The following is a 24,287-nucleotide window of genomic DNA, read 5'->3' on the forward strand; positions in this document are numbered from 1 at the left end:
ATGAGGGCTTGGGTTGGGCTAAAAACAAAGTGTAACCAATCAAATCATCTCAACTGGAAAGTTTCAAAGTTGTGTCCCAATAGTTGTCAGAGTTTTGGGAGAGGGTTTTAAAAGCAACCAATCAGTGTTGAGATTAAACACCAATGGGAACACCAGAATTGTGCAAAGGTGTGATACCTCTGTAGGTGTGAAAGTGGCCCCTGCCAAAATCTTCAATGGGATTACTTGCCATGGCAACAAATGGCTGCATATGCCACGGGGATATCCCTTCAGCAAGATACATCCGAATTGGTATCATTACGGGAGTTTCCTAACTTGGTGGAATTAGTAGTTTACCGTCAGTGGAACTAGTAGATACTTCCGAAAATCAATGGTGTTTACAGGAGTTTCCTAGTACAGATACACCTCTTTTCATGCAGTGATCTCACATGCCACTAAAAACGCTCATGCTGATCCATAAACTGTATGTTTCATTAATAATTAAAAATATTTGTGTTAAAACAAAAGGACAGCAATGGCTTTATTTAAGGAAATATTAGGATAGTGACTGCTGACAACTAGGCTATTGCATTTCTAAGACGGACAATTACTTAATTTAATAGGCAGAGTTAAAAATATTATTTTCTGCAATTGTGGACTCTTTAATAAATAAACATGAAATAGGAGAATTGTCTTAGCCATTGTAATTGAGTTAAATTTTAAATGACTAAGAGATGGTTTTAATGTGACAACGCATCATTTTCAAAGTGAAAGTGATTCATTTTTATTTAGGTTTGCAACGGAGGTTTAGCTCTTAGTGCAGCTATTATAAACGCTATATCAGATTGTTTTTAATATGTATCCGAATAGAGAATGTCTGTTCTATATTTATGTTTAAGTATTGTTGTGTTTAAATGTTGTTGTAATGTTGTTTCTGTTTTGTTTCAATTTAATTTGATTATTTAGACTGTAATTTTAAACGCTATATTGGGCGTTGTAATGGATTGAAGGCTAATATGACGGTACAAATGGAGTGAATCATAAGACATAATTTTCGAGTTTAATTTAAGTTTTGTTTGCTTCAAATGTTTGCTTAAAATAAATTTAGTTTAATATAATTAGTCTCTTAATTTTAATTCAATTCAATTCAATTCAATTCAATTTTATTTATATAGCGCTTCTCACAAAAGTCAATTGTTTCAAAGCAGCTTTACATAAATAGAAGCAGTGAAAAGCACAGAAAACGACAGATAGCACAACAGAATACATGATAGCATGAGCAGTTAAATTTGCTGCGGCTATGACTCAATATTATAATTGCACGTATTACTAAAGCAACGTATTGAAGAGGAAGCTAGGTAAAGCCCAAAAAGGCTGCCTCCCCGGGGTGAAAAACCCCCTAGGAGAAAAAAAAAAAAAAAAAAAAAAAAAACCCCGGGCTTTTATCCGAGGAAAAATAAGTCCTAGGAGGGAAAAACCCTTGGGAGAACGGAAATGGAGATTTAGCGGAGATTAAGCGGTTCTGCCGGTGATCGTTGGTCAGGTATCAGCTGGGCATAACGTTGAAGGACAGCCAGTAGATCAGAGGTGTGCCGACTTTCACATCTACCGGGACTGGGTCTGTTTGTCTCTGTTTGTCTTAATCAATGTTTTGTTGATAAGTGTTGTGAATATTAAAGAAAAAGAACATTAAAAAGAACACCGTGCATCATTACGTAACAAATATACTGCAATATGCTATCAAATGCCAAAACATGCAGTATTATTTTTTTAATAATATAGTTGTTGTTGGATGTGTAACATCATATTATGGAGTACATCACTTTTATCGCTTTTCATAAAACCTTCAGTGCATAGAAATTAAATGTGCATTCCCATCAGCAGCACATTTGATTGCGGCATGCTTTTGACTGAAAATCAACGTCATATTTAAATTGTGCTTTTTGCAATTTCTGTGTCGCTGCAAGGGTGTGCGTGGGCAAGGCACATACTTTAAAAAAAAATCAACGTCATATTAATTTTTAAAACTTTTGCCGGCCATGCTTTTTGTCATGAACGGAGGACGCGTGTGGTGGTTGCGGAGAACAACGACATAAAGAGAATATAAGTTATTTGGTGTTTTCTGATAAATACAATCAGTTTGTAAGAACATTTTTAAATGGACTAAATGGACTATAAGATCATCAATATGAATTGAATTGAACTCTTTATATGAACTATTATAGGCTAAACATAAATGTACACATTTCGCTTCTAAAACCACACAGAAAACTCGACTGCTGCGACTTTCAAAGCGCCTTCCATAGATTTACATATATTCAGAAATGCATCTCCAAGCATTATTCTTCTTTTAGTGATCTCTTTAAAATGAGTTACGTGAATGTTTTCTGCCATTCCAGATTAAAATGGTATTCGTTTTTCGAATAGCCTAAATATTTTTTTTTTTTTTGCTTCATGCATTTATTTTTAGGTGCAAATGCGACTTATAAAATTAAATAAATGCACTCAGCTGAGTAATTTTCTATAGCTACACGTTATGGTATGAAAATCAAACAATTATCTAAAGAAAGGGGCCCAAAATTCTGTCTCACATACCCCCCTTGAAACTCTTCATTGCGCCCCTGGAGACCAGAAATTGGTAAGATAAATATCACTATGTCAGAAGTTTAGAATGTCACATTTTATTAACCTTTGTTTATGTTTCAACACATACATGCTTTAACAACAAAGAACAACAGCATTAAATGCTGACTTATGTGTGTTGTACACAAATGCACATAAGTGAATCAAACTGATCCTACACATTTTATGCTTTTCATCTGTAAACAATCAGGACACAGCTCAGTGACCACTAAAAAAAAATAATGTGACAGATTCTGTACTTTTGTCTCATGTTCATCTTTTAATGTTTAGACATTTCTTGACTCCACAACAAACAGAAGAATACTTATGAAGGTCACTTCTACAGTATGTGTAAAACTGCAACATACACAAACAGTACAGAAAAAAGAATACAAACACAGAATAGACAAGCATTTCAAATTAACAAATTAACTCTAGTCTCAATGTTGATGTAGCTTATAGCTGAAATATCAGACAAGTAAACTGACAACAGTTTTGCATTCACTATGTATAAAGTTAGAAATCTCCTAAGATGGTCTGAGGACATTGACAGTTTACACTTACATAAAAATGATTTTAGACAAAACTCATGTTTTCTTACGTTGTCATGTCACGTGTGTTTTGTGAGAATCACTTACATCATACAGCACAGTATACAGCGAATCAAACGTCAATCATTGATGGATTTTCTTCAATCTGTGCTTCAGTGTTTCTGGAGGTTGCACGCATTTAACTGTGTTTGACGACGAACAGGTCGCGTGTATGTAATTGCGGTACATGTGTGAAGTTTTGCTTTTAGTTAAAAGATTGGTAAATTCATTTCCACGTCACCCAACACTGGTAATATTCTGCGTGTTTCTACATAGGTTACGGGTAAAACAGCTTCGGACGATTCTGTTTTTTCAGCGATCTGAACAATTCATTCAAACTGATTCGCGAACCAATTTAAAACGTTTGGCCCATTCGCTTTGTAAAGAATCGACTCAAAAGACTCATTTATTTGCAACACTTTGTAAGGAATCGACTCAAATGAGGCATTAATTTGCGAATGCACCAGAAACACAAGATAGCAATTTAAAAATAAAATACAAATTTCGTAATTAATTAAAATACAGTAACGAAGGACGCTGCATAGTGTAAACAAAGTAAAAGTAAAAAAAATTTTTCCACCTCGGAAGGGCAACTTGAGTCGAGAAGGGCATATGGGCAGTTGCCCGGGCAACCTGAGCAACCCCCCTGTGCACGTCCCTGTATTGAAGGATCTGATTGATGTGTGATCATTTTTGACTCTTAGACCTTGGTAATTGTTTGCTAATTGAGCCTAAGCTGTGCTGACTTGAGTGAACAGTATTGAATGCATCTCAGTCTCATTAAATAATCTCAGTCATTGTTACTGCTGTTTATGTAAGTTTGTGTCCTAGAATTGAATATTAGTAAACTAAATATTAATTTAATATCTGAAAATACAGAACAGTATAGCACATACATGTGTTGATTTTCTCAGCAACAATGCAATTCTACAGACTTGACAGAGGTTTTACTGAGATTTTTCCTCTAATGTTTGAGACCTGACAGGGTGAGGATGTAGTTTGTCTTACCTCCCTTTAACTCATCATCTCTCTTGTCTGCTTCCCTTTCCCTGCTTTACACAAAACATGTTCATCTAAAGAAGCCAATAATGATTGAGTCAAAATAAGATTATCATTATTATTTAGAAACTTACTTTAGTCTGGTCATGTTTTCATAAGCTAACCTTTTGAATGCGGTTGTGCGCTGATGAACGCAAAGACATCCGCGGACTGTGGGATTTGATTTTGTTTTACTAATCGTGCTGTTTATAATCTTAATTATGTGTATTGTTACAACAAAGATTTCTGTGCTGAATACAAGAAAGTTGTCTGTGTGGTTTCGGTTGGGGGAGAGACAGCATATGCTGAGGAATTTACGCCTGGCATGGATCAAGATAAGAGAGAGGTCTGAGGGGGAAAAGTATTTAATGATGTTATTAACTAATGCTTTAATATTCACAGGATAAAATATGCAATGTATTTCTTACTTAATCAGTATTAATCATTGAATAATTGATGTAGTAAATATAAGATGTTGTCTTTGATAAATGTGTATTAACCAATGAAATGAAGGTTGCATACAGAATAACTTAATGGGGGCAGGGCAGCTCAACCTTGAAGAACAGAATCTCCTGTATGTATGTATGTGTGTGTGTGTGTGTGTGTGTGTGTGTGTGTGTGTTTTCTTTCCTAACAGATGGTTTTAATAATGATTAAAGTGTTTGCTTAGAAGTAGTATTGCAGTAAAAGATTTAATATGTGTTTATCTATCTAAAGAAGTTAATGTGTGCCTTATTCATATAACCAATTTTACAAATAATGAAATGATGTCATGATATTGAAATATGTTTTACATAATAATCACTTTCATCTTACAGCTTATGTTTTTTATAAATGAATGTTTTATTAATGATTTGTTTCTAAGAAAGCATTATAACATGCTATTCAAAGTGGAGGAGTACTAGAGAAGAACTGCAGGGCTCCCAGGGATGAGAGGAGAACAGTTTGTTTTTCTTTGTCTATGTGTGTCCATCTTTGCCTACAGGCTAAAATTGGGTGTGGTGATGGAGTCAGATGGACGAGGGGAACGGCCTTTGTGGGTGGAGATTTTCTGAAGAAAGATCGACGTCACATATTTTATATATATGCATGTTACTTCCTGAGCTGGTTGTTCGCTACTTGAGAGGACCCAGCGCTGTTAAACTTTTTCAATCTGATCAATAAATATTTGAACTTAGATATTTGTATCTTGTGCCTTTCCTCTAAATTATGAACATGCAAATGGACGCCTTAAAGTCCAACAGGACATGGATACGTGCGTGCACAAGTCATTGTTACTGCTTTGTTGCTTTTACAAGCGTAAATTGGGTAACTACATTGCATATAGATCCGTTTTTGCCGCGATTATCTTTGTAAAGGAATACACCATTTTACAGTTTTTTACGATTGCTTAAGCACAATTTTGAAAACAGGGCCCGGGTTGTCAAAACACTACACACAATTAACACAACCCTTCACCAAAGTAGCATAACATTTCAGATCATTTGCAAAATGGAACACTTTTGTCAAAACTATACACAACTTTATAAAAACAATATTTTGTTACCATAAGAAACACACACATTTCGCAAGAATTCATTTTTTTTAACCAGTTACACACTGCTGCTGCTAACCTAAAACACTTTTAGCAAGTCTAATTCTTATTGATAAGAGTACTACAAATGTAGTACAAAGAGAAAGTGCAACTAAATATAACTGATTTCTCTTCATACCCAAATCAGTCAAACATGGAGAATCACAGCAAAACATGTCCCAGTTGTCATGCCACTACAGTAGTGTGCATAACACTGTTAGCTCAGCAAACAACAGAAAAAAATATAAAATACTGTATCCAGTACAGGTTACAAGTACAGTAAATAACAACAACAACAAACATAAAAAATTATCTGGAAAAAAAAACTGACAATATTGTAAAGAAAATACTACGGTCATCCCTGCTGGAAAAACCAGCATACCAGCAAATTGTGTTTTGGTGTTGGTATGGTGGAGATCACCAGCTAAACCAGCACCAAACCAGCATGGACCAGCATGGGAATGTTGCTGGTCTATGCTGTTTTTTCAGCAGGGATACTATACATTCTCTCTTCGCCTAACTGGACCTGGCCAGAGAATTTCATCTACATCACAAGCAATATCCTCATTAGCAAGACAACGCAGGAAGAACCGTCTTGAATGTTGAATCCATCATTGCACAGCTACAGTGTCGATTTGGTCACAGGCGTCCTCCATGGCCTGAATGAAGGGTATCTGAGCCTGGAGATCGTAAACCTTCCACCGCCATGCAGAGAAAAACTCTTTGATATGGTTTTGAAATGGAGAGTATGGTGGAAGGTATAGTACCGTCAACTGTGGATGGTGTTGAAACCAGTTCTGGACCAAAGCAGAGCGGTGGAATGACACATTGTCCCAGATGACAGTGTATTGTATCTGGTGCATTTCATACCTGCTGTGACAATGTGGTGCAATCGGTCCAAAAATTAGAAAATGTGAGGTGTGTTCTAAGGGCCCATTTTGGCATGATGGAGGAGAACCGCATGCTGTGAAATACTTTCACTTTGCCCTGGGACATTGATTATAGCCCGGTGGCCAATGATATTTCTGCCTCTCCTTCTTGCTTTTGTGATTTTGAACCCTGTCTCATCAATACATATGAATTCATGCAGGACCTGCTGCATTTTTATAGTGCTTAAACCTGATTGGTGTGTGTACAATTACGCAACAGTGTGTTTGTGCACCTGATGGCTGTGTTTAACAGATTGGCTCATAAGTGTGGTCATTTAACAGTCAGTGCTTTGGAATTGCAAAGAAGTGACATCCTGATAGACTTCTGTGTCTAATGTATACAAGTGTGTTTAGTGTTTTGCAAATCACTGTGTGTAATGTTTTGAAAATAGTGTGAAGCTGACAATGTGCTTAAAGTTGTGCAAATCCAGCCTTGTGTTTTGCTCCTTGAGTGTTAGGTTTTGCTAATTGTGGGAAAATTTTAATTATAGTGTGTAAGCAATCGTAAAAAACTGTAACTGCTAAAATTTAAACTTGAGATTTACACCGGGGCACAAAAGATTTACACTGGGGCATGTGCCCCAGTAAAAGGGGTCTAGAGATGCCCCTGCATATACAGGTCTGGTGGTACCCATATAAACACCAGCAGTGTAGATTTAACACCCAGGGGCCCAAAAACGCGGGGACGCGTTTTGACGTGTTTTCTCCTTATCATAGCAGAATCAACTTAAAATACTCCATCATTAATAATCAAACACTTACGTGTTTGACATGATTTGAAACTCTGAAGGGTCCCCTTTAATTAGTCTACATTCACAATAACAAGAGATCTTTGTGTTTTTGTCAAATAAAGAAAATAAACAGGGTGCGCATTTAGACATTTCTGTCTCCGCCAGCTGTCTCTCAAATCATGTTACAAAATCAGTAGAAACTCCGCGAATATTCGTCACACAAACATGATACACATATCCAAAGAAAGCCTGAAATGTCTACTTTTTTTTTTTCAAAAACAAATATTTCCTGTTTATATAATCTGCATTGAAGTAAAGAGAGTACAGTTTTTCCTGGCTGAGCTCATTAACTTTAATTCGGTCACGCCCACAGGCTGTTGGCATAGTAATGAAGAGATCAGCAGTTCCAACAATAATAAACAAAGCGTAGTTTTATCAGATTTAAAGACTTTACCACATGTTTGGATTATAAACTTTATACACACACGTGAGGAATATCTTCATTTATGTCTGGACATTGAGGAAGAGAAGCGTTTATCTTTAACGTTACCTAAGAAGAAGAACAATGGAAGACGCAATGGAGGATATATTCCTGAAGAAACTGTAAGTCATTTGTCTTCATTTATATTTGCTATCATGTAATATGTTATGGCTTGTGCAGTTCAGCCTACATAAGCAACCTTAGCAGACTGCACGCTTTGGATTGAAAAACTTTAGCATTGTTTACAAACGAGTACGCGTGATTTCACGTAATGGCGGATTTCACTGTTACATGCTGTACAGTGTTAGACACAGTTATTCACTTTCGTATCCTTCATGGCAACTTTGAGTAATGCTGCACTGCTGTATCTTTTAAGTGTGCGCTGTAATATGATTCCATATATTGTTTACATGCTTTTTACAAACGAGTATGTGGTAATCATCCCGTAATGGCGGATATCTGTTACATGTTGTACAGTGTTAGACACCGTTATTCACTTTCGTATCCTTAATGGCAACTTTGAGTAATGCTGCACTGCTGTATCTTTTAAGTGTGTGCTGTAATATGATTCCATGTTAACATGCTTATTTACAAACGAGTTCGCGTGATCACGTAATGGCGGATTTCATTGTTATATGCTGTACAGTGTTAGACACAGTTATTCACTTGCGTATCCTTCATGGCAACTTTGAGTAATGCTGCACTGCGGGATCTGCTGTTATATGATATTGTTTACATGCAACGCATTCCATACATTGCGCTTTACAGGCGACACCGTTTTATTATGAGCGCCGCGTTGTTTCCACGGAGACGCGAGCTCACGCAAATGGACATATGCGATGTGTTTTTAAAGTTCATACTCGCTTACAGAAACGCATTTAAAACAGAAGCTAGACGATAAGGGGATGGGCATCTGAAAACAGTCATCTGAAAACAGCTTTTTATATAACTAATCATTGCAGATGTTTATCTGAGATACTAATTTAGTTTATGTACATGATAGTTTATCTGAATGTAGTGCTATCATTTACCCATCAGTTATGTATGTAAGGGTATTTCTGTGGACAATTTATGCTAACAGCTGTTCATAACTCTCTTACAGGTCTGCATCCCTCTCATCAGTACAAAACTATGAAGTGGAAAAACATATTCACACTTTTTGGACATAAAGTTATATGGTAACATGAGCCACATGAAGTTTACAGCTCTGTTGTTTATCAGTTTCTTATACAAGTTAAGTTTTTGAATAGGGTGTGTTCCCAAATAAACTGAAAATGTCCAACTGACCTTCATTTCTATTTTGATTATATTGTTAACTTTTTAATAAACCTCAAACAAACATGTATACATTTGTCCTCACATTCTTTACTGTAGTTCCCTCCTGTCTCATTATGCAGCTCATTATGCGAGGCTTTGTTTGCCAGCTGTCAATCAATCCTTCTAGCATACGGCCCCTCTAAACAAAAAGTGTCTTACAATTTCTAAATCAATATATTGGTTTATGTGAATGAGTAGGCAGGATGATTTTCACATCATTGTAAAGAAAAAACTCTAGACTACTAGATTCTGTTTAGGAAAGTCTTGTTAAAACATGTTTAGTATGGGTTTTGTGGACTTATATCAGTGACTTAAAATGTTTGCTTTTTTAAAAACCATGCATAAACATTTTTCTCTCAAAAATACAAAGATGTACATACATGTAGCTCATATAATATTTTAGCCCAGTTTGTGCTGAACACAGTGGTATGAGACACTTGCCATTATTATGTTTTAAAGCAACTGAAAAAATGACCAAATGTAAGAGCATGTCAGAACCTCTGACAGTGTCCATAAATGGTCGGACCCCAGAGGGTTAATACTGGTGATTTTGCTGTGTGTACGAGCCACAACGAGGAACAGTTACGGATGATTGAGGAACAAGAGGCTGCCACCGCCAACATTATCTGTCTGCACTAGCGGAGGCTGCAGCTTCAGGACCGCAGTTTTAGGACCCTCGTATTTTTTCACAGCGCCATCTAGCGAAATTGTAGCCTCTGGTGGTGCAGGCAGATGCTACTCGAAAAAGGGGCCACCAATGCAGTATTTTCACCCAATTTAAACTACTTTTAAAGTTTAGATGTTTTTAAAGGTTAATTAGGTTTATTACACCCAAATACTGCTTTCTTTATTGAAATTAACTCTACGTTGCATTATTTAATTACTCATCGAGTAAAATAAACAAGGAATCGTGTACTTTAGCTTTTTTAGTCAATCACATATTCAAGTACAAAGGGAATACACAAGGATGACTAACATGAACAAACCATAAGCAAAACATTTGTTACAGTATTTATTAACCTAAATCTTTATTAAGCTAAATAAAGCTTTTAATTGTTAATTGTTCACAATTCATTAACTAACTATCAAGTATTACTAATTGTTGAAATTAACATTAACAAATATTAATAAATGCTGTATAAGTGCAGTTTATTATTAGACCATGCAACTAATGTAGTTAACTAATGTAAACTAATTAACCTTATTGTAAAGTTTTACCCAAATTTCATGACGTGAACAACATAAGAACTGCATGGACAACATCTTCACTGACTCCTAAGTGAGAGAAACAGGGGCGTCATGCACCAATTTTTTTTTAAGGGGGCAGAGTGTGCACAGTTCACAGAAATTTGTGCATAAACATCAAACAAATTATATTTTAGAGCTTTCAGTCTTTTCCATGGCACTTACATTTCTAACAATATGAAAGCCCCTGCCTTCATGCAAAAAACTCCAAAATAAAAGTGTTGACTCACTTTCATATCAAATACTATTCAATCGGAATAATGACATGATATTGGTATCATATTTAAAACAGAAACGACATGTTTTATTTTTTAAGTTTGTTTAATGACTTGTTTAATTGTGTCATTAATGCATTTTGCACAACAACTGCATTATGAAATTAATGTCATTTTAAATCCATAAAGTATATAAACGAAAATGACATAAGCTATAGCAACGTGATTGATTTTAATGTTCAATAATGATTTTAAAAAATATATTTAGATAAAATGATTGGAGGAACGAATTTTTCCATTAAATTTTACCTCATATGTGAGCATGTGTGATCCCGCGCCCACGTGAACTCTGGCGAACTTTGGCGTTGTGCCAAGAAGATGAATCTAGAAATTTCTACTAATATAACATCGAGATTTTCACATTTTAAACCATACATTTTCTACACAGAGGAGGTTAACTGCACATTATCGTACTGGGGTTTGAAAATTTTGTGAGCGTTTCTTGCACGTTTTAATTCCTCAGAGAGCCAAATGCAGCAGCAACATGAAAGCTTGTGTGCGCGCTCACGCTGATAACGTCTGCGGCTGCTCTGACTGGAGCGCCTCCCGCCAGAAAGTAATGTAACATGTTCAAAACACTATCATAACGGCTAAAATCTCTGAAAAGTGGCAAGGATGCAGCACAGAATTAATAATATTGTGCATATAAACAGATTAAAAGACAAGTTACCGATTGATGGACGCTTGTTTGATTTTCAGGTTGCATGCAAAATCCATTTGGCTCAAAAAACCAAGGGGGCACGTGCCCCCTCAGTTTGAATGGGCAAGACGCCTCTGGAGAGAAAGATAAAGAAATGAATGAAACCAGGAACATTTAGTTGAACGTTCAACAACTCTTTAATTTTTGATTTCAAACTTTAAAGATCTTAGTCACCACAGAGCACACACATTACGGTACAAAATTATATCAATCTTCATACCAAGTAATGTTCATATTAGTATTGCATACTGTTCATTACAGTTCAATTCAATTCAATTTTATTTATCGCTTTTCACAAAAGTCAATTGTTTCAAAGCAGCTTAACATAAATAGAAGCAGTGAAAAGCTCAGAAAAACGACAGATAGCACAACAAAATACATGATAGCATGAGCAGTTAAATTTGCTGCGACTATGACTCAATATTATAAGTGCACGTATTACTAAAGCAACGTATAGAAGAGGAAGCTAGGTAAAGCCCAAAAAAGGCTGCCTCCCCGGGGTGAAAAACCCCCTAGGAGAAAAAAAAACCCAGGATCAGGATCAAAGGTTCTTGAAACATTCATGTCAATAAAGCAAATCTGAGCAGATAAAAAATAATAATAGAGAGAGAGAGATTAAATATTTAAAGCACACATTGTAATGTATGCAGCAGCAACTGGATGCTCTCCCCTCTTTTTTCAATTGTTTGTCTATGATTCGATTAAATTCCTCCACTTCACTGAAATAGTACATAAAGAACATAATCACTGACTTACAAAAATGCTGTTAAAAAGTGGTACACAGTACAGTACAGTACATGACACAATCTAACACGTGGTATTTTAACAGTCAATTATTATGATGGCCTACTGTTATGTCTGACTATAAAAATGTCACATGTCTCAATCAACATTAAAACCACATCTAAATGAAGAGACATACTCATAACATGTATTGTGTGGTAACGTCAAAAAGGCTGACTGTGAGCATGTGACAGTTAAAACATATTTAGATTATTTTAACTAAAAAAAAAAAACGAGTAACTAACAAGTTTTTACAACCAGCGTAATACAGTTTTCTTGTACTGTCACTAAGTCAACACAAGCTTTCATGCAACAGTTTAATTAAATGAATGTGCTAACATGTCATTTACAGCATTATTCTATGTAAAGCACGTTGAATGACCTCTGTGTATGAAATGTGCTACACAAATAAACGTGCCTTGCCATATTACGTATGATGGATATGCATTCAAGACTATTTAGCAAATCACAATCACTTCGGCTATGTTAAAGCTCCACTGTGTAAGATCTACTCCCATCTAGCGGTGAAAGTCTATATGACAACCAACTGAATATTACTTTCTAGCCCCCCCCCCATTCGGAATGCGTTTTAACTCGTACGGTGGCCCGGCCGTGTCATGCCAAGGTTAACATGGCTTCCAGTAGCTACAAAGCAAAAGCAATGAAAAAAAATGAACAATTTGCAATGTCCTTTGCCTGTGATCCATCAAAGCACACAGATTTATGTTTAACATGGAAAAAGTCTGATTGTCATGATATGTCCGCTTAAAATCACATACAAAAAGCAACCATAAACGTAGCTTAGACACTGCTTTTTCATCGACGCGAGGAAAAATATCACAGGGGCTGTTAAACTTGGTATTAAATATGTGTTTTCGTCGATCAGATCACAAGTGGACGAGAGAGACACATTACGTTTACACTTGGTGTTTTAATCCGTCTCTTTTTGTCCATTTTCGACCGCTTCTCTCCAGAATACTGAGGAGATGGTCTGTGGACGAGTCCCTCTACTGTCATTTAATCATGAGCGAAAGTAATGACGGGTTTAAATGGACGCGAATATTATGTCAGAGTCCAATGCTTATGTTTTATGTAAACGTTACATGTCCGTGTATATGTAAGAGCTTTCTCTGATATTGGTGAAATAAGATCGCTCAACTTTCACACACTTGTAAAATGAAACGAAAGACGCGCAGATCAGCGGCGTTTTATCAATGAAAGGCTAAAAATAGGGCTGTCACCGTGTGTTTGTGCTAGAGGTCAGAAAAGACGAAAAACATTTTTCTCAGTACCTCAGATTACATAAATGGGCGGAGAGACGGCGTGTGGCTGTTCGAACACATTAAACCACATGCGTGTTTACACTAACAAGTGTTATGCATAGTCATGCTAAAGTTAGCCAAGGAACTTCAAAACTTCAAGTTTACAACATAGACTGTACCAATGTAAACGAATATTCAATTCAATTCAATTCAATTTTATTTATATAGCGCTTTTCACAAAAGTCAATTGTTTCAAAGCAGCTTTACATAAATAGAAGCAGTGAAAAGCACAGAAAAACGACAGATAGCACAACAAAATACATGATAGCATGAGCAGTTAAATTTGCTGCGGCTATGAATCAATATTATAAGTGCATGTATTACTAAAGCAACGTCTAGAAGCGGAAGCTAGGTAAAGCCCAAAAAGGCTGCCTCCCCGGGGTGAAAAACCCCCTAGGAGAAAAAAAACCCCCGGGCTTTTATCCGAGGAAAAATAAGTCCTAGGAGGGGAAAACCCTTGGGAGAACGGATAAGGAGATTTAGAGGAGATAAAGCGGTTCTGCCGGTGATCGTTGGTCAGGCATCAGCTGGGCATCACGTTGAAGGACGGCCAGTAGATCAGAGGTGTGCCGACTTTCACATCTACCGGGACTGGGTCTGTTTGTCTCGTTGTCCTCGGGTTGAGGACGAGACAGGGAGAGAAAAACAAAATCGTATTAGCGTAGCGGCCGTTCATATGTATTGAAGTGTCACACAGTGATGTGGTTTAACTCAGCTTAGTTCCAGACAGACTAACTATTGCGGCATAATTATATTATCCACAGTTGAGGATTTAGCAAATTGGGGGCCCAATGCGAGGGTATATATGGTAAATAAGGGTCACCTTCCGATCTTTAAGAGAAAATGCAGGTTCAGTGGCAAACGGGTCTATATTGTATAGCATTTACAGGACCAGGAGAAAACGCCAAAAAACATCGCAACCCGACCATACGTTTTAACCCGTTTGACTAAGGCCGGAAGCCCCACTGTCGTCGTTAATGCAGGTTCAGTGGCAAACGGGTATGTATGGCATACTATTCACAAGACACACGAAAGCACGAAAAACGCAACCCGACCATACATACCAACCCGTTTGACTAAGGCTGGAGGCCCCACTGTCGTCGTTAATGCAGGTTCAGTGGCAAACGGGTCTGTATGGCATACTATTCATAAGACTTACGATAGGGCCAAAATCGCAACCCGACCATACGTGCCAACCCGTTTGACTAAGGCTGGAGGCCCCACTGTCGTCGTTAATGCAGGTTCAGTGGCAAACGGGTATGTATGGCATACTATTCACAAGACACACAAAAGCGCGAAAAACGCAACCCTACATACCAACCCGTTTGACTAAGGCTGGAGGCCCCACTGTCGTCGTTAATGCAGGTTCAGTGGCAAACGGGTCTGTATGGCATATTATTCACAAGACTTACGATAGCGCCAAAATCGCAACCCGACCATACGTGCCAACCCGTTTGACCAAGACTGGAGGCCCCACTGTCGTCGTTAATGCAGGTTCAGTGGCAAACGGGTCGGTATGGCATACTATTCACAAGACACACAAAAGCACCAAAATCGCAACCCAACCATACGTGCCAAACCGTTTGACTGAGGCCAGAAGCCCCACTGTCGTCGTTAATGCAGGTTCAGTGGCAAGCGGTGGCAAACTATTTAATGCAATTCATTTTAAGTGTTCATGCAGAAAAGGTTTTTATTTATTTATTTGGTTGGTCTGTGTTATGACCGTGAGTGCTTTGTTCCGTGAAAATAACTATTGCAAGTTAAGAACCTTTACTAGACAAATTACGCGAATGCTTTGTTGAAGAGAAAAGTTTTAAGTCTAGATTTAAAATGATCGACTGTGTCTGATTCTCGGACATCGGTTGGTAAATCATTCCAGAGCTTAGGGGCTAAGTAGGAAAAGGATCTTCCACTTTTAGACACTTTTGATAGTCTAGGGTTAATCAATAGACCAGAATTTTGCGACCGTAGTGTGCGTGATGGATTGTATTCTGATAGTAATTCTCTAAGATATGAGGGTGCTTAGCCATTTAAAGCTTTGTAGGTGATTAGTGATATTTTAAATTGGATGCGATATTTAACTGGTAGCCAGTGTAAAGATAGCAGAATTGGGCTTATGTGGTCATACTTCTTAGATCGAGTAAGTATCCTTGCAGAAGCGTTTTGAACTAGCTGAAGCTTGTTGACCTGATTTGAATGGCATCCCCCTAATAGCGAGTTACAATAGTCTATTCTAGAGGTCATAAAAGCATGAATAAGCTTCTCTGCGTCAGGTGGGGCTTGCTGAATCTGCGAAGGCCGGGCAGCGGTTCCTCCACAGCTTCCCGATCGCTTTCATGTTGGGCGATGGCGTCTCCGTTCAGTCGTTCACGGTCCGTGAAGCTGCATTGCGTGGAATGCTCGTTTGTTGCGTGGCTCGTTCGCTTGTGGACGTCGGAAGGCAGGGTGAAGTGGGCGCTGTACCTCGCGTTGGATCTGCTAAAACCGGGAAACATCTCCTCCACAGCTTCCCGCTCAGGTGAGGACAGGTCAAAAAAGCATATATCAGATGAATCCGCCATTAGATCGGAAAATGCTAGCTTCAGCATCCACCGTTTGTGGATGCTAGCGGGCTATATGCTAACACTGGGGGCTCTATTTTAACGATCTGAAACGCAAGTGCGAAGCGCAACGCGCAAGTGAGTTTGTGGGCGGATCTTGGGCGCTGTTGCTATTTTCCCGGCGTGAGAAATAACTCTTGCGCCGGGCGCAAATCAATAAGAGGTTGGTCTGAAGTAGGTTCATTATCATAGGTGTGGTTTGGGCGTAACGTCAAATAAACCAATCAGAACGCTATCCAACATTCCCTTAAAACGCAAGGGCGCAAGTTCCATGGCGGGTTGCTATTATTATGACGGATTTACCAGGGGTACGCCAGGAGCGGTTTACAGCTGAGGAGACCCACGTCAAAGACAGAGAAGTTGTTTTATATGGGGATAGGAGAAACCCGACCAAATCAGCGTAGGTTAAACAGGCGTGAGAGGAAATATCCACAATTGTCTCATCAGCTGGCATCCCCATCGTTGCGCCAGCATAAATCGGGCACGTCGTGTAACGGGAGGTGGATCTGCCTCTACACAGACGCCGGCAGAGGACATCGCTGCGTCCACCCTCACCGCTGAAAGGGTTTGGGGGCTTTGAAATCGGACCCAAGAAATGCAAGCAAGGTCCAACCCCAAAGTACTCTTACAAATCAAGTTCATATACATTAAGGTTTCTTATGAAAACATTTTAATTATTATTTACATAAAATAAACGTAATACAGCCACACAACAAAGTTATGAAAATATTTTAATCGTTATTTGCATGAGAATAAATAAAAACTATCACCACAATGCTCACCACTATGATTCCCCTTATCTCGTGTATTAATATTTTTAAGTGTAACAATTTATGATTTGCAAAAATAACTGTTGCATCTGTGTAGATTAGATAAGCAAAGTGTATGCGCGTTGTGCACGCTATACATTATGGTCAAGCATGCGCCCTTAAAATAGCATAATGAACAACGCGCAACGCGCCACTGACTTTAAACTTTTTTTTTCTGGTCAGTGGCGCAATTGTTTTTTGAAACTGCAAAATAGCATCAGGGATGGTTTGCGCCGGAACACGCCTCTTTTTTTGCGCTGAAACGCCCAGGGAGCGCAAGTTCATTCCCTAGTTTGTCGACGTGCGTCTGTGGAGGGAAAAACCCGCTGTGCGCCGTTGCAAAATACGAATGATACATGCGTCACTGACAAAGTCAATTGCGCTGGGTGCAAGATAGGGCCCTGGGTGTTTATTAGTGATAAATAGTTTCACGTGGTAGTACTGCTCAATAATCGTCACGGTAAAGTATTCCTATGTAAAACTAATAAGTTAAATTATATAAATAGGAATAAGATGGTAAAAAAAGGATAAGATGGTAAAAAAAGGACCTGCACTACTTGCCACATGTACAGTTTAGCTTCTTCCGTCAGCATAGAGGGGTTTACATGTGCTAAGTGTTTTGAAGTAGTAAGGCTGACGGAGAAGGTTGCAGAACTAGAAGCGCGCATCCGAACGCTAGTTGAGGATAGTAAGACCGCTAATGTTAATGTTACAAACACTGTTTCGGGTGCGCCTAGTGTTAAGCGTAATACACATGGCTCGGTTCCGACTTCAGAGTCAAGGTGGCTGACTAACTGGGTGACTGTCAGGCGGCATAGTCACATTCGGCACCCAAATCACGCTTCTGTTTTAATATCAAACAGATTTTCTCCACTCAGCAATACACCGGCTGAGACGTCTGTTAAAAGTGCCCTGGTTATTGGAGATTCGATACTCAGGAACGTTGACATTGAGGCACCAGCCACCATAGTCGATTGTATACCGGGAGCCAGAGCGTCTGACATTAGATCAAAACTTAAAGTGCTGGCTAATGCTAAACGTAAGTTTTCTAAGATTGTTATTCACGCCGGGACGAATGACACCAGAATCCGCCAGTCGGAGATCACCGTAGATACTATTAAAGAGGTGTGTGAAATTGAAAAAAACAATGTCAGACACTGTAATTTGCTCTGGTGCCCTCCATGCCTACCGGGGGGATGAAACTTACAGTAGATTAGGGTCTCTTCATGGCTGGATGTCAAAGTAATGCCCTCAGCATAACGTAGGGTTTATAGACAATTGGAAGCATTTCCGGGGAAGACCTGACCTGCTAAAGAGAGATGGCCTCCATCCGTCTCCAGAAGGAAGTGCTATACTCTCTAGAAATCTGACCAATAGTCTTACTTTTGATATTGTCTGACTATCCAGGGCCCAGGTCAGGAAACAGACAGATCGGCTTACCCATCAGTCTGTTAGCTGCCTTGACATGTCAAGATCACATATATCCCAGCACATAGAGCTTTTTTTACCAGAGTACCAACACATCTCGACTGTGTCTGTTCCTCGAACAAATAAATACAGAGCACCGTTTACCTCGTCTCGTACAAATCTTATTAACATAAAATTTGAACACAATACATTAACAGATGAAACTCAAATGTTAAAATTCGGCCTTCTTAACATTAGATCACTTACCAATAAAGAACCTATTATCAATGAAATAATTACTGACCAAAACTTAGATGCACTCTGTTTAACTGAGACCTGGCTTAAAGCAGACGATTACATCAGTTTAAACGAATCCACCCCAGAAGACTATTATTATAAACACGTTCCTCGTCTAAAAGGGAGAGGGGGTGGTGTAGCTACAACAAAATGTTCAAAGTAAACCATAAATCAGAACTAAAATTTTATTCATTTGAAATAATACTGTTAAACATGGAAATAACTGATTGTAACAACAAACAGCTTTCGTTCATTTTAGCTACCATATATAGGCCTCCGGGCCACCACACAGATTTTCTTAAAGAAATAGCAGACTTCCTATCTGAGCTTACAGTCACTGTAGATAAAGCTCTTATCGTTGGTGATTTTAATATCCATGTGGATAACTCAAAAGATGCATTAGGACGTGCGTTTATGGATGTTCTAAATTCTCTCGGTATTAAACAAAACGTGTCAGGGCCCACGCATACTCTTAAGCACACATTAGACTTAATTCTGTCACTCGGACTCAATATTAATGACATCGAAATATCACCTCCGAGCGATGCCGTTTCAGACCATTGCCTTGTGTCATACACAATACTTCTAGATAGGACCGCTCAGTCTACAACATGCTACAGATTAGCCAGAACAATAATTTCCACCACTAAAGATAGCTTTATTAGCACTCTTCCAGACATGTCTCAAATGAAACATGTAGCAGATAACCGTGAAGATCTGGATAATATAATAGAAAACCTGAACAACGTTTGCTCTAGTACGATGGATGCCGTTGCTCCCATTCGAAATAAGAGAATCAAAGAAAAAACGCCAGCTCCATGGTATGACCATCATACTGCAGCCCTTAAAAAAGTAGCTAGAAAAATGGAAAGAAACTACCAAAACACAAAGTTAGAGGTATGGCGTTCAGCATGGAAAGAGAGTGTTCAACACTACAGACAGGCTGTTAAAACCGCCAGATCTACCTATCTCAGTACGCTTATTAAAGAAAATCATAACAACCCTCGTTTACTCTTTAGCACAGTTGCGAAACTGACTAGAAACAAAGAACAAACAGAAACCAATAGTAAACTCCAACACAATAGTAACGACTTCATGAACTTCTTTACTAACAAAATTATGTTTATTAGGGAAAACATAGAAACTACGCAAGCAGCCACCACTCTACCCAATAGTACATTTACCACTAGATTATCATACGAACATCTTGAGTCATTTAAACCTACTACAATAGAAGAGTTCTCTAAATTAGTAACGTCATCTAAATCATCGTCCTGTATATTAGACCCCGTTCCCACAAAATTACTAAAAGAGGTATTTCATGTAGTGTCCGACACAGTACTAAATATCTTTAACTCATCGCTAGAATTAGGATATGTTCCAACAGATTTCAAACTAGCAGTTATTAGACCGCTCATCAAAAAACCAAACCTTGACCAGGGAGATCTTAATAACTTTAGACCAATTTCAAATCTACCTTTTCTTTCTAAAATATTAGAAAAAGTAGTGGCAAGCCAGCTACGCACATTCATAGCGAATAATAATACATATGAAAAGTTCCAATCAGGATTCAGGCCCCACCATAGCACAGAAACAGCGCTGCTTAGAGTTACAAATGACCTCCTATTAACATCCGACCGTGGTGAAATCTCAATCCTTATATTACTAGACCTTAGTGCAGCCTTTGACACAATAGATCACAGAATCCTACTCAATAGACTAGAAAACTATGTTGGCATCAGTGGTCAGGCGTTTTCCTGGTTTAGATCGTATCTAACCAATCGATATCACTTTGTTTATGTAAATGAGGAAGAGTCCTATCACTCCCCCGTTAAATACAGCGTACCTCAGGGATCAGTTCTAGGCCCTATCCTCTTCTCGTTATATATGTTACCTCTAGGAGACATTTTTAGGAAACATAACATAAGTTTTCACTGCTATGCGGATGATACCCAGCTTTACATCTCGTCACATCCTAGCGAAACCCACCAGTTTGCTAAGCTAACAGACTGCATTAGTGATATTAGGGACTGGATGGCACATAACTTTTTTATGCTAAACTCCAATAAGACTGAGATACTTATTATTGAACCAAATCGCTCCAAACATACTATGTCAGATTACACGTTGAAAAACTTTCGCATTGTTTACAAATTAGGACGCATGATCACGTAATGGCAGATTTCATTGTAACATGTTGTACAGTGTTAAACACCATTATTCACTTTCGTATCCTTCATGGCAACTTTGAGTAATGCTGTACTGGGGGATCTGCTGTAATATGATATTGTTTACATGCAACGCATTCCATACATTGCGCTTTACACGCGACACTGTTTTATTATGAGCGCCGCATTGTTTCCACGGAGATGCGAGCTCACGCACATAGACGATATGCGATGCGTTTTTAAAGTTCATACTCGCTTACAGAAACGCGTTTAAAACAGAAGCTAGACGATAAGGCAGGGGTTCCCAAACTTTTTTTCCTGCGCACCCCCTTCTATGTCCCAACCGGGTTGGCGCACCCCCAATCCCCATTTTTAAAAAAATCCAAAAAAGCTTTGTTTTCTCACCATAAATACTCATGTTTAATCATGCGCAAATAACCAAGAGCCGGTTGCACTAGCCGGACGTTAAGAAGTTGGGTGTAATAGTCCTAAGTCGGGCTTAGCTACGTCCAACATTGTGAAAAATATTTACGCCTATTGCACCATCTGAAACTACGCTCAGCGTAGATGATGCGTGCCCCGTGTATGCGTTTAACCACTGTGATATTTAGACGCCATTCGAGTTTACTATGGTAAAAAAGGTACACTTACTGCCGTCAGCTAATAGATGACATATGAGAGGTTTCCTCATGTTTACCAGTGCGTCACGTGCAGACCCATCAAACACATTAACGAAAGCCTTTACTGTTCGCAAAAAAGGTGTATAATAGTTTGCAGATTCATTATAACAGCTCAAGTTTCAAACAAAATTAAATGAAAGCTTTTAATAAGTTCTCTACAGTAAGTATTTATGTATTTTATTATATAATTCATTGGCGGTCTCTTTACCATGCATGAAAACACATTGCTCGCGTATCCTGTGCCCATGTCTCGTCACATTTCATTAGTTCTATTTTTGCCATAAAAAAGTCTCTCTCTCTTGGTCCCTCTCCTCCTTCGTGACTAACAACTTTATCATAAGACATGACAGTTTCCCTGATTTCAGCCAGTTAAGCATATTAATAATATATATGGAATGAATTAAATGAGTTGGCACGCATATAGCGGCTGCAGTGCATAACAGAAGAGCAGTGCGTAGAAAAAGACAGCAGCTGTCTTCTACGTTTCTATCAAAAACTAATAAATTATAGTTTTTTATTTAAAATAAAAGCGATTACAAAGGAAATGTTTACTGTTCATTTTTTTTATTTATTTATTGTATGGAAAAATCCCACTTAAAGAAACAGACCGCCATTACATTTTTTCTCTCGCGCACCCCCTGGTGGCAGCTCGCGTACCCCTGGGGGTGCGTGTACCACACTTTGGGAATCCCTGCGATAAGGGGATGGGCATCTGAAAACAGTAATCTGAAAACAGCTTTTTATATAACTAATCACTGCAGATGTTTATCTGAGATACTAATTTAGTTTATGTACATTATAGTTTATCAGGATGTAGTGCTATCATTTACCCATCAGTTATGTATGTAAGGGTATTTTTGTGGACAATTTATGCTAACATCTGTTTATAACTCTCTTACAGGTCTGCATCCCTCTCATCAGCACAAAACTATGAAGTGGAAAAACATATTCATACTTTATGGACATAAAGTTATCTGGTAACATGAGCCACATGAAGTTTACAGCTCCGTTGTTTATCAGTTTCTAATACAAGTTAAATTTTTGAATAGGGTTTGTTTCCAAATAAACTGAAAATGTCCTACTGACCTTCATTTCTATTTTGATTATATTGTTAACTTCTTAATAAACCTCAAACAAACATGTATACATTTGTCCTCACATTCTTTACTGTAGTTCCCTCTCACATTACTGCCTCATTATGCGAGCCTTTGTTTGCTAGCTGTCAATCAATCCTTCTCGCATACGGCCCCTCTAAACAAAAAGTGTTTCTAAATCAATATATTGTTTTATGTGAATGAGTAGGCAGGATGATTTTCACATCATTTTAAAGAAAAAAACTCGCATAAACATTTTTCTCTCAAAAATACAAACATGTACATACATGTAGCTCATATAATATTTTTGCCCAGTTTGTGCTGAACACAGTGGTATGAGACACTTGCCATTATTATGTTTTAAAGCAACTGAAAAATGACCAAATGTAAGAGCATGTCAGAACCTCTGACAGTGTCCCAAAATGGTCGGACCCCAGAGGGTTAAGATGTACACTTTTCCCAAGAAATTTCCAAATTACTCAGGGTCACGTTTGTCTATGCCATGCAGTGAGTAACAACAAACATTATTGTTTCACTGATAAAACTGTGGTGTACTCACAGCATAATGAGTAAATGAATAGGTCCACTTGTAGTCATAGATGATAGTCAGTCAGCCTCCTCAGTGGTAAAGCTCGAAAACTCTAGACGTGTTCATACTACCTGTGAGAAAAAACAAAAATATGAATAAATGTTCCACTAACAGAACTGTGGTATACTAACAACATAATAAATAAATGTGGTACCTTTAAAGTTTTTTTTAGTGAATGATGGTTGGTTGAGAAAAGTCAGTCAGCCAGTCTCCTCAATGGTAAAGATCCAAAATTATGCTGGACGCATTCCTGCTAACCTGGGAGTAAACACACAAAATATTAATTACTTTTCACTTACAGAACTGTAGTATACTCACAACATAATAAATGTGGTAACGTTACCTTTAAAAGGTTTTATGAGTAAATGGCCATCCATCAGTCCTAGAGAAATTCAAACTTGCGCGGGAAATGTTTGTGCTGAACAGTAAGAAACCCCACACACACACATATTAATTATTTTTCCACTTACAGAACTGTGGTGTACTCACAACATAATAAATAAATGAATAAATGTGGTAACGTTTTATGAGTAAAGGGCCGGATGTACTCACTGAGAGAAATTCAAACTTGCGCAGGAAACGTTTGTGCTAAACAGTAAGAAAACGCACACAAATATGAATTAAATTTCCATTGAAAGAACTGTGGTGTACTCACAACATAACAAATGAATAAATAAATGTGGTAACATTACCTTTAAAAGGTTTTTACAAGTAGGAATGACCGTTTGGTTGAGACCAGAAAGCCAGTCAGTTAGTCCTTACTGTGAGAGTTTAAAACTTGCACAAAAATGTTTGTGCTAAACAGTGAGAAAACACACAAATATGAATAAATTTTCCACAACTGTGGTGTACTCAAAACATAATAAATGAATGATAAATGTGGTAACATTACCTTCAAAAGGTCTTGAATGACCATTTGGTTGAGAACAGACAGACAGACAGACAGACAGTTAGTCCTTACGGACACACACATAAATATGAATTAATTTTCCACTTACAGAACTGTGGTGTACATTAATCTGCTGATAAAAATGAGTCTCAGTTAATATTGCCGTGTC

This window comes from Paramisgurnus dabryanus, chromosome 2 (assembly GCF_030506205.2).
Source record: "Paramisgurnus dabryanus chromosome 2, PD_genome_1.1, whole genome shotgun sequence".
Lineage (NCBI taxonomy): Eukaryota > Metazoa > Chordata > Actinopteri > Cypriniformes > Cobitidae > Paramisgurnus > Paramisgurnus dabryanus.